Source organism: Miscanthus floridulus, chromosome 19 (assembly GCF_019320115.1).
Source record: "Miscanthus floridulus cultivar M001 chromosome 19, ASM1932011v1, whole genome shotgun sequence".
Lineage (NCBI taxonomy): Eukaryota > Viridiplantae > Streptophyta > Magnoliopsida > Poales > Poaceae > Miscanthus > Miscanthus floridulus.
The window spans coordinates 33804368-33822886 of record NC_089598.1 but is presented as its reverse complement, the minus strand read 5'-3'; the positions used below and the strand labels follow the sequence as shown (position 1 = coordinate 33822886).

Sequence of the window (18519 nt, the reverse complement as noted above, 5' to 3'; positions counted from 1 at the left end):
TACAACGCTCGATCTCCTGATCGAGCTCCGTGCATTCCTGCTCGAGCTAGAGTCGTGCTTCCTCAATCTCTCGGTGTCAGGCTTTTAGCTGCTCCACCGACATGCATGGCAGGGCCGCTGTCTCCCTCTCGGCCTCGTCGTCGAGGCCAGTTTGTTGGGGTAGCCTCCCCCTCGTGGATGCTTTCAACATGCCCCTCAGGAGTACCCGTCATGAAGCATTCACGAGAGGGGCTGATGGCTTCCCCTACTGGAGTCAGAGCTAGAGGGCGACTCTAGCTCCTCTGCCAGGAGGTCATGGGAAGATTCCATGACGTGTTCAATCACCCCCACTGAATTTGTCGTTCGTGGGAGGTGGGACCATGTATTGTGCCATAAGGTGGCTAACGGTCGCCGCGGTGTTACGGAGACCGAACGGAAGCACTGTCAGGGGCGCTCTGTATGTGGTGTTCTAGAGAGAGGGGTTCTTCTCCGGTGAGCCGCGCCATGTCATTGGCGTCAGAGAAGGTGAGGCGGCATGGGTCCTCCCTAGACTGGCTGGGGTCCCAAGGAGACACCGAGCTAGCGCTCAAGCCTCTCGAGTTGAGGCTGATGGAGGGGAGAGGTTGGATGGTGGCGTGAGCCAATGCCAACTCTTCTACCATCGTGATGATGAAGTCTAGGTCTCCGAAGTGCATGTGTGCGCCTAGGGACCCAGCTGATATATGGGCTAGCCATCCATAGGCCTGATGTTAATGTCGAAACGCGCAAAGGTCCCCTACCTGGCACGCTAACTGTTAGTGTTTCGAGTAAACACCAATGAGTAAATTTGTTTATTTGCGCGTCTGGCCCGGATGGTGTGCTAAAAGACACAAGGTTTATACTAGTTCGAGCGGAATGTCCCTATGTCTAGTTTATTGTTGCTGCTCGTATTATTAACACTGAAAAGTTCATAGTAGGTGTTATAAATGGGCGAGAGAGGGACAGGTCCCAAGTCTCTGATGAAAATATCGAATGGGTGGTGGGAGCTTGGTTGCTGCTCAACTATGTGTGATGCGATGCGTGGTGTGTTGAATCGACCGGTCCCATTAGTGGGTGTCCTGCCGTCTCTTTTATAGACTAAGGGAAAGCAGAGATTACAGATGGGAGAAAGAAGAAAAACCAGAGGCAAAGGAGGTCCTACAGAGATGTCGGGTCTTCCTTTTCCTCTGAGTGAGCCCCGCTAACACGGTAGACTGGTGCCAGGGATAGCTCTATGCTGGGCGCATGTCCGCTGATCCTGATAGGGCCGTGTTGGGCGTCTATCCACTGATGATGCCATGTTCTGGCTTGATCAGAAAGTGGTCACAGTCCCATCCTGCCCCGGCGGGCTGACGCGACGGACCAGGGTGCTGATCCGTGACCCTACGGGGAGCATACTGGGGCACTGACCGTATGTCCGTTACTATAGATGATGCGAGTTTCCTCCTAGACTATAGTGGTTGTCGTATGCTTCCAGTCAGGATCTGCGCCTGAGGGCAAATGGCAGGCGCCCACAACACTATAAGACAAATGTCGACGCCTACAACACTGTTTGGGCTTTGACATACCCAGAAGGGCTTAAAGCGCCTGTCTTGTCATATCCTGACGGTACTTTCCTGCAGGCGTGCAGGGTATGGTCCTCGGTATTGCAGGTTTGACTCGAGTGCCTTGCTATCTGCGCGCGTAGTTATGAAGGAGCAGCGTGCAAACGCCGGGCGAGGCGGAGCCAGCCCCCGGACGTTGGGCGAGGCGGAGCTAGCCCTCAGGGGTCAGACGAGACAGAGTCTGCCTTCAGACGTCGGGCGAGGCGGAGCTAGCCCTCGGGGGTCGAGCGAGACGAAGTCTGTCCTCAGACGTCAGGTGAGGCGGAGCTAGCCCTCGGCAGTCAGCTTGAGGCTGGACCCATGGTCTCGGTGGACGGACAAGGAGTGACTCGGCATGCGATGTGCTGACGGTCATTAGCTCCTCCTCTTCGGATACCCTAATATTGGTCTCCGACACCTTCGTATCGTATTTGTACTTTTTTCTATACCTCTGTTTGTAGTTTTGGACATCAAGTTGGCTCCATTAATTGGGACCTACGTAGGTCTCTTTTCACCCCTCATCCCTGCCCTTTTCTTAATTTAGTCCTTGTTTAAAAAAATACGTTTAGACCTCTAAGGAAAGGATTTTAAAAATAGAGCTCGGCTAGAAAACACGTTCAGTAGCCGCATTACTTGGCGCCAAGATTGGTGATGTGGCGCGGAGATGGTGGCTAACGTGTCCACAGGGTGGGCGTCGTGGTCCTTGGCGTGCCGAAAAGTGATTTGATTAATATAGTTGCATGCATGCTGCCTCTCCTTAGAACACTCGATTCGTTTGCTCATTGTTCATCTTCCTCATCACCCTGCTGCCACCCCACCATCCGGCCACGGCCACGCTAGGGTTTCGTCGGAGCTCCACCTCTGCCCGACCTAGCCTTGCTGCCTCCATCGTCGCCAGGGCCTCTAAACCACCCTGCCGTCGTCCCCACCTCCTAGCCGGTCTTCCTCCTCTGAACTCCCTTCTATGCCCGCCGGACTTGGAGAAGAAGAGGAGAAAATGTCAGATTTACTATAGAAATTGAATTGAGTGCTACACGCTGGAGAGACACTTGAGTATTGTTTAGCATCTCTCAAACTAAAACATTTGTTCCATCCTTTGTTGGCAAGGCTAAAACATATGCGACAGTGAAACCACATGGCTCTCGGACCGTCCCCAAATAGTTTTCTCTCAACTTCTTCTCGCTCTTTCCGGACCGTACAACGGTACAAGAGCAATCGGGAAAAATCAGGCGGTCTTCTTTTTCCTATATAATCAGTCCGTCGCTTGTTGATTTTAGCTAGGGCTTGTTGTTATCAGTATTTTCTTGTCACAGCGAACCAGCGTCCGTTAGACTTATGAGCTGAACCAGCCAGCTAATAGGCCGAGTATATATATATCCTCCCGTCGCCTCTGGCTCGCCGTCTCAAGTCCGGGTCAGAAAAAATCCTCCTTTCCCCTGACTATCGCGGCCACTCCACCTCCAGGTATGTCGCCCCCTTCCTCGGCCGCTCCGCGTAGGTAGAGTCGACCATAAGTTAGGTTTTTCCCGAATACTTCTCTCGAATCGGTTAGAATCGTAGAATTTTCCCCCAAAAATCCCTTGTTAGGAGCACGATTGATTGCCCTAAAATTCTTGTTCTTCTCTGATCCGATAAAATCGTAGACCCCCTCCCCAAAAAATTCGTTTATATGCTGTGCGATCGATCCACCCGTGCGCAATAACTGTCGATTACTCGGTTGTGGTGGATCCAATTCTGCTTTTGTGGTAATACTTCTCGTTTCCTCCACAAATCTGCACCGAGCAGCGGCCATGGTGAAGAAGCCCAACGGCGTTGCCAAGGCCACGGCGACCTCTGCCGACGCGGCAGCCCGGCCATCCAAGGCGAATCCGTCCACCCCTGGGTCGGTCAAGGCCTCGAAGTTTAAGAAGCGGAAGATGGTCAAGGCCAACCGCGAGAAGCCAGCGGTCGCTGCCGCAGCTGTTGACGAGGTCGCCCCCTTAGGCGCAGGCACTGGTGATGGCAATGCATCTGCATCGGCGGTTTTACCGCAGCCATCCAATGTTGCTGAGGCGTCACCTGTGGTGCAAAAGCAGCCATCCAATGTTGCTGCTGAGGCATCACCTGTGGTGCAAACACAGTCATCCAATGCTGCTGATGCATCACCTGTGGTGCAAACGCCAAAGTCAGCCACTTTTGCTGAGGCATCAGCTGTGGCACAGACGCAGAAGCCAGCCACTGATGCTGAAGGTTCAGTGCCTGCACCATTGCCAGCCACTGCTGAAGCATCAGCTTCGTCACCAAAGCCAAAGCCAAAGCCAAAACCAGCTCATGCTAATGCTGATGCTGCAGTGGCAATTTCTGCCAGCAAGGGCAAGGGCGAGGGCGAGGGCGAGGGTGCTGGTAATAGCGGGGGTGATGGCAGGATGAAGAGCAGAAGAAGGAGGTCTAGGAGTGGCAAGGGGAAGGAGGTTGTGGAGGATGGAGGAAGTAAGGGAAAGGAGAAGGGGAAGAAGTCTGTGGGCAAGAAGGAAGAAAGGGGTGACCGTAAGGTTGCAGGCTTTATATTCATGTGCAATGCAAAGACTAAGAAGGAGTGCTACCAGAACCGCTTGTTCGGGATGCCCAGTGGGAAGATTGAAATGGTCAAGAAGATAAGGCCAGGGGTGAAGCTGTTCCTGTATGATTTTGACTTGAAGCTTCTGTATGGTGTGTACAAGGCAGCATCACACGGTGGGCTGAACCTTGTCCACTGATGCATTTAATGGAAAGTTCCCTGCACAGGTAATTCTGCTCTTCCATTTCATCGATTCGTTTGCACCAAATGCAGTAGTCAGGCCATTGTATTTTGTTTTGATCGGTTGTATGTGGGAGGAACGTGTGAGAATAGGGTTCACATGTGGTTTAAAGAATAGTGGACATGAATAGATATGTTGTTCTGCTGGGGCTATGACATGTATGGATTATAGGTATTGGTAAATTTAGTTCTAAATCTGTGCTGGTAAAGCTTTTGAAATGGCAGTAGTGAGAGGTGTGTACCCTTATTAGAAAAATAGGTGTTTTTAAATGTCATAGACGGATTTCACTATTTATTAAAAATAGTATGTTGCTATGCACTCATGTCCATATACATTGAGAAAATTTGTTGTGTGTCTGGTGTATGTAGTTACAGGGGTTAATTGTGGTTCTGCCTGGCCATTATCAAATAACACTTGGTTCTGCCAATCTGATGGCAATATTATCTCTCTCTCTCTCTCTCTATATATATATATATATATATAAACAAATTCCCCCCCTTTTGAATTTAGTGCCCCTTGTACCTCTCTAGGCTGTCGGGTTTTTGAATCGAGAATTGAGCAAGGCCTTTATTGCTTTGCTGTTTCCAACTGGTGAATTTCCGTGTCTTTTATGTTTAGCTTTTCTGCATTGGATCAAAATGCTCGTAGTTCTAGAGATAGAGATATTTTGGGCTATTCTTTTTTTTCAATTGATGAAGGCTGTGGATTTTCTCTCTCTCTCTAGCTTTTCTCATTTTGTCGTTTATTGTACCAAAAATAGAAGGCTATCATACTTTGTGCATTCTTTTAAGCTTTTTTGGATAATTGTACCCAATATGAGCTAGCCCACCTTCATTCTTCTTTTGGGTTGTTTTAACCTCATACCAGTGGTATCTGCACCGTGAATTAATGTATTTTGGTTGTCTGTAGAAACGACAGCTTTTAGCATTGATGTATCCCATTTTAAACATGTTAGGAGCTTTCAGTTTATTAACATCATTGCCTTATGCTGATAGACATTAGCCTGTTGATGCTTTTTTGGAGTTTACATATTGTCCTAGTCTAGTATTGATGCATATGCCCTTACGAGCAACTTATAAAGAGGGGTTGATATGTATCTGGTGTAAACTCTTTTTTGGATGCTTGGGAGGGGTCTTTTTATAGGTATATTTGGTGTCAATTCTTTTTTGGGTGACAACATGCTAATGGTCGAGTCATTTTGGTAAGGCAGCTAATTCCTTATAACAAGGCCTCAGCAATTAGCTACCTTTCAAATATGATTCCAATGTTCATGCCAAATTAGCATCTTTAGTGACATCAACCACTAGTAATGTTAGTGGACATTGGAATGTAGTTGTTGGTGAACACAACATTGTTAGGATCAAGATCCTAGGTAGGCTGTATGATAGTGGTAGGATGAACCCAAAAAACTATCATCCTAACAACCTGAAATCTGATTGTAGGCACCTAAAATATGAATTGAATTCTTGAGCAATCATCAATGGAATTGAATATGTTGGGATATGATAGTTGAGTCGGTATGTTATATGGTTGAATGCTAGTAATTCATCTTTAATACTAACTGGCTTTTTGGTAATTTGGCCCTTAATAATTTTCAGAACTGCTTGAATATGAGAAGTTTATTTTTCAGCTTGGTTGCTTTTCACTAGATTTTAGACAAAAAAAACAGATTTTGAATTCCACTTCTTGGTCATGTCCATACGGTAACCACTTTTACTCAATTCAAACTGGAACTCTTTTTTTAGTTTGAGAACCATTATGCAATACTTAGTTTTTTTACACAATAATGCTCATACCAACTTGTTTTTTTTGCATTCCTAATTTGATGATTGGAAGGTTGCCATGAGTAAGATTGTAAAGCGGGCCAAAGGCTTTTCAAGTTTTTTTGGGGGAAATTACCGAGCTGTCTTAAGTCCTTATGGTCTAGCACCTGCAGTATGCCATTCCATATTTCCTCCATGCCCGCTGACCGAGAAATATTGCTATCGTGTAGCTTTCACCATTACTCGGATCATCCCACGTATTATTGGGACGTGTAAGAGATTCTCCAGGTGTGAACATGAGTGGAGAATAGCAGAGGTGTTATGATCCTAGATCATAGGGGTACACTGCCAGGCTAAATCAGCTTGGAGGGAGACTAGACTATTGGGGAACTTTGGATTAATTCCTCTACATTGGTTGATTGAAAGTTCACCATTACTCGGATCATCCCACGTATTATCGGGACGTGTAAGAGATTCTCCAGGTGTGAACATGAGGTCATGAGTGGAGAATAGCAGAGGTGTTATGATCCAAGATCATAGGGGTACACTGCCAGGCTAAATCGGCTTGGAGGGAGACTAGACTATTGGGGAACTTTGGATTAATTCCTCTACATTGCTTGATTGAAAGTAAATACTGTGTCCCATTCCTATCCTTACATAGATGACGAGACTTGACCCTTAAGAAACTAATCTCTAGGATTAAGGAACAACCTGATCTCTCTCCTGATCTTTATCTCCTGACGTGAGAGGTAGATGGGCTAGCCCTTGGCCACCCATAACACTTCTGTCCCCTTCCCGAGCTCTAGGACGGCCCAGTTCGCCCCTCACCCCTTTTGCTCGTGCAGCTGGCCTGCTGCAGCTCCTGTCTTCAACCTCGGACAGTCGAACGCTCGACAGTCTCACTCTGGTCCCCGAGGGCTGGGGTACTGCCCCCGCTGGAGGGGTGGTAGGGCGGCCGCCCGACCTTGCCCTATGGGTGGGTCCGCCTCTGAGCACAAAGAGAAAGGATAAAGGGAAGCTTCCTTGGTTCACAGCCTTGTATACTATAGAACCCCACCTTGTATTGGACAGTGGCAGTGTTTGGATTTGGAGAACATGAGTGAATTTTGGCCAAGGCTGCGGTGAACTCGGAGAAACTTGTTGGCTAGCTTGTCTTGGCAAGTCAAAGTAAGGAGACAAAGGTTGGGTATGTGGATGCCACTGTTTAATCAATGGGTATTAGGGGGAATTTGAAAATGCCTAAATTTTGCAATTGCTGGACTGTAAGGGATTGAGATGTAGGTGAGTTTTGAAAGCACACCTAACTTGCAAGCGGGGTTTCAATCCCTTGATATGTATTGGTATTTAGTTGACTTCATTAACATGAAGCTATAAACCTTTTGACGCAGAATTGGATGCTTGGCTGTGGCATCTTTAAAATTTTCCTTTTTAGAGTTTCCATGATCAAGAGCGATGTTGTCCCCACTTTGGCCTACCTTCAGCTTTTGTAAAAGCCAACTCATAGGGTTTCTTAGTTCAATCCCAGCTTCCGCTTCCCCACAAGACTGCGGATAGTCTTAGTGCTTGGCAGTAGTTGCCTCTTTTTCATATGGAGAAGCTAAAGCGGAAGATGTTGTAAAGAGAGCTCCTTAAAAGATCATTCTGTTGAATATTCATCATTATTCTTGTATTAAAAACTATGTTATATGTGTAATGCAGGTTAAGTTTAAGATTGATAAAGATTGCCGTCCTCTCCCTGAGAGTAGTCTCAAGCAAGCTATCAAGGAAAATTATAGTGCAAGGAGCAAATTTGACCCAGAGCTCACCGCAAGACAAGTGAGTGTTTTGAACTCATGCTACAAATATTATTTAAATAGTGGTTCAGGGATTTCAAACATAATGCTAGTTTATATCCTATATAATACTATGAATATGTGATATTATGCAGGTCCAAAGGTTACTTTTGCTGTTTAAGCCTGTTAGTGCACCACAATCTGTTCCAAATAATCACCTTGAAGAAAGGCGTCACTATGAAGAACGAAGGAAGCCATATCATCATTTTGAAGAAAGATTGCCTATTGAAGAAGTGCGTCAGCAACGGTTTGATGAGGAAAGGCGCCCTGCAGTTAGACATGTTCCTCTTGAGGATCCATATAGGGCACCACGCTTTGCTCCAGTTCAGGGTGATCACCACAGATATTATCAACCACCAGCACTTGCGCCTGAGCCTCGGCACATTCCTCTTGTTCTAGAGCCTCGCTATGTTCCGCTGGCCCTAGATCATCACCATGGGCATACTGTGCCAGAGCTTCGACATGTCCCCGCTGCATATTATCGCACTTTGGCTCCATCTGGTGATTCATACTATCGGTCTGTTGAGAATCTGGTGCCTGAGCGGTAAGTTATGAACCAACTTACTCTCTTTTTGTTTCAGTTTGCATACACCATAATGTTCTATCAGTTATTCAGTTGTCAATGTATCATCTAGGTTATATGATACTTGCACTATGTGTGTCGTGGTGTGTTGGAAGTGAGGCTTCAAAATTTTACATGGTGTTATGGTTTACAAAACGCATTGTATGTGCTGACTAGAAGTATATGATATGCCCTTGACTAATTGAAATTCTTTACTTTCAGATATGCAGACAGAACTGTGGCTGATGTAACCACTAGAGATCCAATCATTAGGGATCACACAGCACTGCCAGGGGAGGCATCTGCTCGAGCAGACCGCTTGGATGATCTCTACCGGACTCGTGGTGCTCATGTGGAGGAGCTGTACCGTCCAGGGGAAATTGCTGCTCATGCTGATCGTGTGGGGATCACCACTAGAGCTGATCGTGTGGAGGAACTCTACCGTTCTGATCGACTTGTTAACCGTGCTGTGGACCCCCCTCATTCAGCCTACCTTACAGCTGGTTATGAGACTAACCCTGCTTATGCTGAAGCAAGCATCAGGCCTGTCTCTGCAAGGGTTAGTGGACCTGATGCGCTGGTTTCGTCACACTATTCCTTCACTGGTGGTCCAGTATATCGGTAATGCGTGATCATGGCTCTGTTGAAAGCCTTAGCCAGACTATGAAGACAGGATGTTCGCCTCTATAACTGCAACTGTTTTTTTTACCTTAGCTTGAATTCTATATTTTCTTAAATATCCTTCCCTGGATGAATGGCATTCGTTATTAAGACTTGCTGGTCTAAACTGTTGAATTATGTATTTATGCTGCATATCTCTTGCCATGCTTGAAGCTCATTTCTTTCTGTGAATGGATCGGTGCACATATTGGTAGCATCATGGGCTTGTTCTGCACTGCAGATTAGTTGCTACTTGCAAGATTGAAGTAGCGCTACTTCATGCAATGATCATTTCTTAGGATTTGTTTTTACGTTGATCGTAATATACAGGATGTTCAAGGGACGATATCTGACGATTTGCATTTGTGGTCATGAGTTTTTCTGGGAATGGTTTCACCGCCATACGCCAGTTCAAATTTCTCTCATGGGCAGTGTGTTGCTGATCTTGCACCGCATCTGTTTTGTTATGTATCAAACCGGAGAGCTAGTAAGAGGACTGTCCAAGAGGCACTTACAAAGCTCTGGGACGTTTACGAGCTCTGGACGTGCTTTTGCAGCATGAAGTAGAGAACTACATCTGGCGTGCCTCACGACTTCCGCAAATGTTCTGCAAGTCGTCCAAAGAACGACCATGGGAGAGACGTTGGAAGTCATGGAAGAACGTGAAATGTGGAGAGAAGTTGGAAGTCATGGAAGAACGTGAAATGTTTGTTTTTCATGTGGTTGTTGGCTCAGATGTTGGACTGCGGACCGCTATCATTTAGCATGGCGAGGCCTACCCTGCCCTTCTTGACGTCCACTGTGTGATTAAGAGGAGGAATCGGGTAATCACTTGCTCCGTGCTTGTTCCTTCTCACAGGAATTTTGGTTTCTATTGCTGCAAAAGTTTGGCTTACAGACTCGGCTCGTTCGCTGGTCTGGACGGGTTCAGCGTTACTGTTCATCAAACAGCTGAACAGTGTTTTTCTCTCACAACAAACCAGCCGGAATAGTGTTTTTCAGCCAAATTTTAGACCAGCGAACGGCGCCGAATCCTTGGTTAAATAACCAAATCCGAACAACTCTATTATAATTCTATAGGAACTTGGACTATTTGGAAACATCGAAATTGGTATCTGTGATGGGGCATCACCAAATTAGCTAGAGCATTGTTGCTCTCTAAAGAGGACCTGGACTAGACTTTGGCTGGGGGCTAAAGGAATTTCTCGCATTCTTACCTTTGTGTCAGATGGGGAACAGTAGCAGGTTTAGGCCCCGTTCGGCTGCTCGATTTCCGGCTGCTGGCTGGTACTGGTATAGTTGCCAGAATCAGCCGCACCAGCTGGATTCTTTCCCAGCTCAGCGGAACTGCAACAGCACCTATTTGAATTCAAAAAAAAAAAAAAATGGCGGCAAAGGCAACATTTATTGCAATTCAAACACAAGGCAGCAGCCCATTACAACATTCAAATGAATTGAAACAACAGCAATGCTAACTCATGGCTGTTCTCCATGACAGCACTTACATCATTCAAATACATTTCACATGGCAGCAGCTCAATACAACATGTTCAATACAACACCAGGATTACAAGTACCAGGATTACGAGCAACAGGTCCAGCCTCCTGCAGCAGCACAATTTGGAGACAAAAGTTAGAAGCATTTTCAAGCAGAGCAAAACTCAGGGCATCAGTAGAAGAGCAGTGCCAGTTCCCTCTAAAGAGTAGCCAAACTATGATGCATCATCGCTATACTAGCTGATAGAACTCAGGGCTCGTTAGGACATTAGCACATACTTAGCTGGTACTATTGCAAGAAAGCAATGCCAGTACCTTCACTTACTGCTGTCCTTAGAATTATTTGACAATACAAGTGGCTGTCCTGCTCACTTCCTGCGCCTTAGATCTCTCTGCAAAAGGAAAACAAAAGAAAAAACTTTAAGTTGGAGACATGGAGCTTTTCCTGACAAATCATGTATTGCTGCTTGAAGATAATGATGTGTTTATTTTAAAGGAGACATTCTGACAAAATAAATAAATGCATGGAAATAGAAAATGAAACCAAGTCTTCTTTCTGGTTCATATACTGCGATGTATTAAGCTATTACGAATTGTATCGGGTCACCAACCAAACAGATTAGAATTATATATGTACCAACTTTCTGATATGCAACTATTTTGCACGCAATAGCTTAGATTCTTAGGGCACATTTTGATGGGGACAACAACCTCCTAGAAGCCACAAGCATGTTGAAATCATATCTAGAAGGGAAGGCTTACTCTTGGGCCACGGTCTGTAACTGTGTTGCTCTGCTCCCTATATTATCTGCTTGCTGAATCATCTGTTGACTATCGTGCTTATAGAATGCCTGCAAAGTTCTCACCATGAAAGGACGGACAATGTTCACTTCCATTGTAGAGAGATTTTTGAGCTGCAAGAATGCAAATAAGATGAATAAGATATTGTTGTTGTCTGATCAATGAAGCAAGACGTTAAGCTACTATAGGAAACACAGATAAATACAGGGGAAGTGGTAGTTGCATCCAATTCAATAATAGCTTTGATAGAACGACAGTTGTTTTAGCATCCGCAGTTCTTAAGGGGGAAATGTTACCTTTACGGCATGGGTGCGTCCAGATATCGTCTCTAATCCAGTCTCAACCTTGTGGAATCTGACATCTCTGATGTCCTCTATTAGAGATCTCACCTGTATCACAATGAAAACTAGGAGTAAGCATATATTGTTTTTCCAATAGTATTAGGATTTACTAGACACAACTAACAAATCTGCACCGAGATTGATTAAACAAAAGCCAGCAGCCCATTACAGCCCTTACCACATTCAAATGAATTGAAACAACAGCAATGCTACTCATGGCTGTTCTCCTTGACAGCACTTACATCATTCAAATACATTTCACATGGCAGCAGCTCAATACAACAAGTTCAATACAATACCAGGATTACAAGTACCAGGATTACAAGCAACAGGTCCAACCTCATGCAGCAGCACAATCTGGAGACAAAAGTTAGAAACATTTTCAAGCAGAGCTAAACTTAGGGCATCAATAGATCCATGTGAAGCAAAAACCAATCACAAGCATCTCCTTGCAGCCATCATCTGCTCCCCGTGCACCATGTCGGCACTTCCTTCACCTGCATGTGTACATATCCTCATTAGCCCCAAACTAGGCAACCAAAGGAAATGTGCATGACTTCACTGATAACATCCACAACCATAATTGTTTAACTTACGTTGTCTTCCCAAGGAGTCCAAGTCCATATGTTATCCAGTCGCGGACCTGCTCCATATCATTAGGATCTCCCAACGCCATAGCTGCCACTTGAGTCAAAGGCCCAAGGTCTGGAGCCTGCCTGAACCTCACTGGTTGGTGCTGACCCTCTAGCTCATGCACGTAGTTGTGCAGTGCACAAAGAGCAATAATTATCTGGGTTTGTTTGGTCCCCAGATAGTGAGGTACGCCTTTAAACATCTGCCACTTAGCCTTCGCTACCCCAAATGTCCTTTCTATGACATTACGCAACTTGGAATGGTGCCGGTTGAACAACTCCTGCGCATCACAAGCCCCCCTAGTCTGGAACTCCTTCACCCAGTACCTCTTATTTGGATACGGCGTCAGATACCCGGGGCGAAGTGCGTAACTGGAGTCCACCAAGTAATAGCGGCCTGCATAAATTCATAGCAAGACATCAGTTCAAATACAATTAGCTCCAGCATGAAACCTTTGCATCAATACATCAACCAATCGGACTAAGTTCAACTAACCTGATGGTGGACGTGGGAAAGAGGCATCGTGTTCTGCTTTTCTTTTCACCCGCATATCATGAGCTGAACCCTCTACCCTCGCCCGATATACGTGAACCTCATGTCGAAGTCACAGACCGCAACCACATTTTGGGTTGGCTTCCCTTTCCTATTGATGTGGTTATCATGGACTCCTTAATCAACTATCACATCAATGTGAGTGCCATCCATGGCGCCTATGCAGCTATCAAAAAATGGTGTGCTCTCCAACAATTCAGCCGACAGTACTGAATAAGTAGTGTCCCTAGGCCTAATCACGTCATCTGCAAATCTAGTCATGGCTGCCAGAACATGGGAAAATACCTTGCTACATGTCCCCAACCCCCTCCTAAATCTCTCATGCATTTGCCTCTGGCATTGATTTGTACCACATGCCCATAGAAACATGGCTAAAGCTTCAATGGATTCAAGCTCCCTACTGCCTTTTAGCCCATAGCTATCATGTAGTATGCTATGCAACCTAACCAAATTTTTAGGCCGCATTCAGCAACTTTCAAAGCACCTACCAGCATCTGACAACAACTTATATACCCACTATATTCCGGTAAGCTCAGGCACAGAGATAACATGGTTACCTTGTGGTGGTACCTACAGCACGTACATATATGCATAGCCTCTAGCCATAGCTGCAGTAACCATCTCATTGAAACTGTTTTCACTTGAATTTTGACTGTCCTCATCGCTGTTGTCCATGTTCCAACAGGCTGCCAAGGAAAAATATAAACCAACGTTGGTAAGTAAATTCCAACAGTATATTAAGCATGACTTGTGAATACAATTTGCATACACACCTTCAGGCTCACCAATCACTGATGACCCCTTCAATCAGTCCCACAGGTACCTGCAACACAAGTACCCCGTTATGATTTGTTCAAATAGAGAACAATTATAGCATCTATTAACAATGCAACATTTGTTCGCTTCAACAACCGAATAATGTCAGGTAGCTCAAACAAATACATCGCATCACACAACTTATAACGAGTTCGGGAAAAAGAATAAGACACATGGTATTGGTCATGAGCCCCATTACAAGACAGAAACCTCAACATAACTAGGACAACAATGAATGCAAAGGATAAAAGACGACACTCAAATGCCACTGTTGCTTCACACCAAACTCAACATCCCAGCTGTTGAACTACTTGTTGTTCCTGTTCATGTGATATGTCAGCCAAGCCATACGTTCTTCAGCTGTCAACAAATTCTTGAACACCCGCCGGGTCACTGAGTCCTTGAACAACACCGTTGCCAAGAAGAACATGTCTGAAGTGGATGGCGCATCATCTTCTCGTAAAAGTTGCATAGCTTCGTCAACCTCGGCCTGTTCACGGGTCCGATCTCTATCCCGTGATGTGCTCCTGGCAGCAATGCTCTCAGACAACTGGGCCATGTACTCCCCCACACTGCAATTCTTCTTCTTCTCTAGGCTATTGACAACATTGTCCATGGTGTCCCTCTTCGAACCAGAATGGTAGCTGGATGGCCCACCTAAGTCTATTGGACGCAAAGCAGCAGGAGGCGTTGATTCACGAATACCACCAGTGGACATGAAGCAGCCCGTGTTTCGGTTGCAGTCCCCAAATAGTGCCTCAAGTTGGTCTAGGAAGCGAGGTTGCCTACCACGTCGTACCTCAGGCAGACTATCATCCTACAAAAAAAAAACAAAGTACATAAAGTTAAACAATGTAACCAATGTAATCGGAACTGTTAATAAGATAACATACCGATGTCATAGGCTAGGAACCTGCTTGAGTTTCCCAGTACTCAGCTTCAGCTTCAATGTCGCCCATACGTGGGTCCCTCTCAAGCCCAGTGGCTGCCAGTTCATCTTTCCATGTTAGGTAGGCTTTTTTGAGGGATCTTAGTTTGTTGTTGCACTATTTCTTATCATAATGGGGGAAGTTAGTGTAAACGTTGTTCTAGCCAGTCGTGGTGAGACCCTGCTGATTGAAGTTAAACTTTTCCTTCTCTTGAAAACAAAGGTCTAGCAACAGCTTAGTGTCATCCTCACTCCAAGTTGCACGCTTCAGAGGCATCTGTTGTAACGTGAAAGGGCTATTGTCATTTGTGGCTGGATATAGTAATGGTACCACAAAAAAACTAAAGGAATGCACGGATGAACTAAAACACGATGCAATGGACAGAATTGTGTACTTACCTTGATTTCTCGCTTCACGCGCTTGGAACACAAGTTGTACCGAGTGGCTTCTGTCAGGGAGCAGGAAGCTGTTGACGACGGTGCCAGTATAGACTTAGAAAGATCACACCTATATGATAAACATACAAATCTGTCAGAGCTATATGTATACCAAAGTAATCCTGCCTCAATGTCTAAATTCAGAATAGAAACTGTATGTGTACTATACTAACAATAGATTGAAAGAGTAATAAAAGAAGTAACTTACTCACTAACATTAAAATGCATTTCATCAATGCAATGAACTAGTATATATTTATGTAAGAGAATTTTCAAATAGAGCAGCATGTCACAACTCCAATGTAGACTCTGATGTTCAAAATAAACTGATGTCATGACTGTATTTGTATAGGAAGAGCACCGTGACATGCAGCATTGGTTAATATATCGAAATTTTGAGATACGGGGAGATTTAGGCATGAACCAAATGTAGTTACATCACAAGTATCATTAAATCACCCTAAAATTTGGTAATGTGATGAACAATAAGAAATTTGAAACAACCCGAAGAAGACCATGTGATTCATTCATTGATGCATTATTCATAAGCCGTAAGTTGAACTGCCAGAGTTACAGGCATGCAACCCATCCAATATTAGACTACATGAGAAACCAAGGGAGCCAAGGCTAAATGAAAACAGTAAAAAATAATGGAGTTTATGCTAACCCTCAATGTCACAGATGTGCAAGGATTATGTTTCCCTAACAATCCGTCTATACTTAGCCTTCCACACCGTGACGTATCTGGAAGTGTGTAGCAAAAATGGGTGAAAAAGACAGGAACTGTCGGTGTTTCGAATAAACACCAACTAGTAAATTTGTATTTATTGCGCGTTGGGCCCGGATGGTGTACTAAAAGACACAAGATTTATACTGGTTTGGGTAGAATTTCCCTACGTCCAGTTTGCTGCTGCTGCTCATGTTATTAGCACTGGAAGGTTCATAGTAGGGGGTACAAACGGTTGAGAGAGAGACATGTCCCAAGTCTCTGATGGAAAGGTCGAAAGGATGCTAAGAGCTTGGTTGCTGCTTAGTCGTGTGTTATGTAGTGCGTGATGTGTTGAATTGATCCATCCCCTTAGTGGGGTGCCCTGCCCTCCCTTTTATAGTCGAAGGGGGGAGCAGGGATTACAGATGGGAGAAAGAGAAAAAACTAGAGGCAGAGAAGGTCCTTCGAAGGTGCCGGGTCTTCCTTTTCCTTTGAGCCTGCCCTGCTGACATGGTAGACAGTGCCAGGGATAGCACGTTCGCTAATCCTGATAGGGCCGTGCTCTGGCTTCGTTCAGTAAGTGGTCATGTCCCATCCTACTCCGGCGGACAGTGTGGCGCGCCAGGGTGCCGAGCCGTGACCCTACGGGGAGCAGATGGCATAGAGGCCCCACATTCGTTATTGTAGATGACATGAGTTTCCTCCTGGACCGTAGTGGTTGTCATATGTTTTCGTCAGGATTCGTGTTCGAGGGCAAATGTTGGCGCCCATAACACTGTAGGACAAATGTCGACGTCCACAACACTGTTTGGGCTCTGACATGTCTGGAAGGGCTTAAAGCGCATGTCTGGTCATATCCTGATGGTACTTCCCAACAGGTGTGCAGGGTATGGTCCTCTATATTGCGATTGACTTGAGTGCCCCGCCTTATCTGCACGCGTAGTTATGAAGGAGTAGCGCATAGACGTCGGGCGTGGCGGAATCTGCCCTAGACGTCAGGCGAGACGAAGCCCAACCCTCGAACGTCGGGCGAGGCGGAGCCTGCCCCCAGACGTCGGGTGAGGCGGAGCCTGCCCTCGGACATCGGAGGAGGCAGAGTCTGCCTTGGACGTCGGGCGAGGCAGAGTCTGCCCTAGACGTCAAGCAAGGCAGAGCCCTACCCTCGGATGTCGGGCAAGGTGGAGCCTCCCCCCAGACGTCGGGTGAGGCGGTGCCTTCCCTCGGACGTCGGGTGAGGCGGAGCCAACCCTCAGGGGTCAGGCGAGGCGGAGCCAACCCTCAGGGGTCGGGCGAGGCGGAGCCAACCTTCGGCCGTTTGGGCAAGAAGTGCAGTTGCGTTCTTGTCTATTTGGAAGCATCAACATTTGATGGTTATTAGCTCCTCCTCTTTGGGTACCCCAGTATTCGGTCCCCGACATGAACATACCGAAAAGGGCGTAGCAGGGAGGGCGGAAGCAGGAGAAGGTGACAGATCCGATGCCTTGGAAGGCGGCGTCCGCGGTTCCAGCTGAAATAGAAGTAGGGAAGCAAGGATTTGTAAACCCTAACAGCAGGGATGGTCACCGACCAACGATTAAGGGGAAGGCGTGGAGTGGACCACGTACCCGAAAGGGCGGATCTCCCGCCGGCGGCGACGGATCGGCTGGATCTGCTTGGCAAGACGGCGACGATGAAGCGGTGACTCAGAGAAGGCGACGTCGAACCAAATCTGGCGAGACGCCCCGTGTGGATGTCGCCTTCCTTCTCAGGCCCAAGGGATGAGAGGGGTTTAGGACGGAGGGCGTCCGGCGGCGATGCGGGATTAACAGCGCGGGCGAAGAAGTCACCTCGGCGAGAGCTGGGAGCGGGGGAACCCTAAGCGCGTGACCGAATGCGAGACGGGAGAGAGAGTGAGGATGGCGGTAGCTGGGTCTTGTAGAGCAGCCGAACGGCTTGTGTTCGCCTGGGCCACGAGGCCCAACCAGCTCCAGCCGATTTCAGCCACACAATCGAGCAGCCGAATGGGGCCTTAGTTTGGTTGGGTCATGGTTGTTTTTGTGGGCAATCTGTAAAATCCTAGTTGAACTAAGCTGTTTTTTTTGGGTTTTGTCAGTGATCTGTGTAATCTTGTGTTGAAGTAAAGCTCTTTTTCTGGATTGGTGTGTTAGTCTGCAGGAGTGGGCTCTTCAAGAACAGTTTGTTTGAGCAACAGTGACTGTCCTCGTGCCGGTTTCTCTCATACATGCACTCGTTCATGTGGTTGTTCCTGTTGTAAAATATATTAACTGTTTCGTTGAAGAAAAGGAGAAGGATTAATTCTAATTCTAGTCCGTTTGTATATGTGCTTTTACCAAACTCTTAGGCCTTGGTAGGACTATATATGCGTAGGATAAAGAATAGTCTTCCTATCTCTTGTGTCTATATGTGTTCTATTTTCATTTACTATGTTGATCATAAGAGACGAAGAGATGAAGGTCCTAACCGTTGGCAACATATTTTATAACACGTTATCATTACGACAAGCTCTACATCGACATCGCCGTTGAATTTGTTGCCGATTTTCGACATCGACGCTCATGCTGACGTCCCTGCCGCGACTACTTCAATAACATCGACATCATGACGTTGTTAGCGTAACAAATCTGTTACCT

At 46.2% G+C, this 18519-nt stretch overlaps 1 pseudogene; it reads left to right on the top strand.

Moving 5' to 3' along the window:
- Positions 1-2887: 2887 nt before the first annotated feature.
- Positions 2888-9347, top strand: LOC136527385 (uncharacterized; annotated as a pseudogene).
- The last annotated feature ends 9172 nt before the right edge of the window (positions 9348-18519 follow it).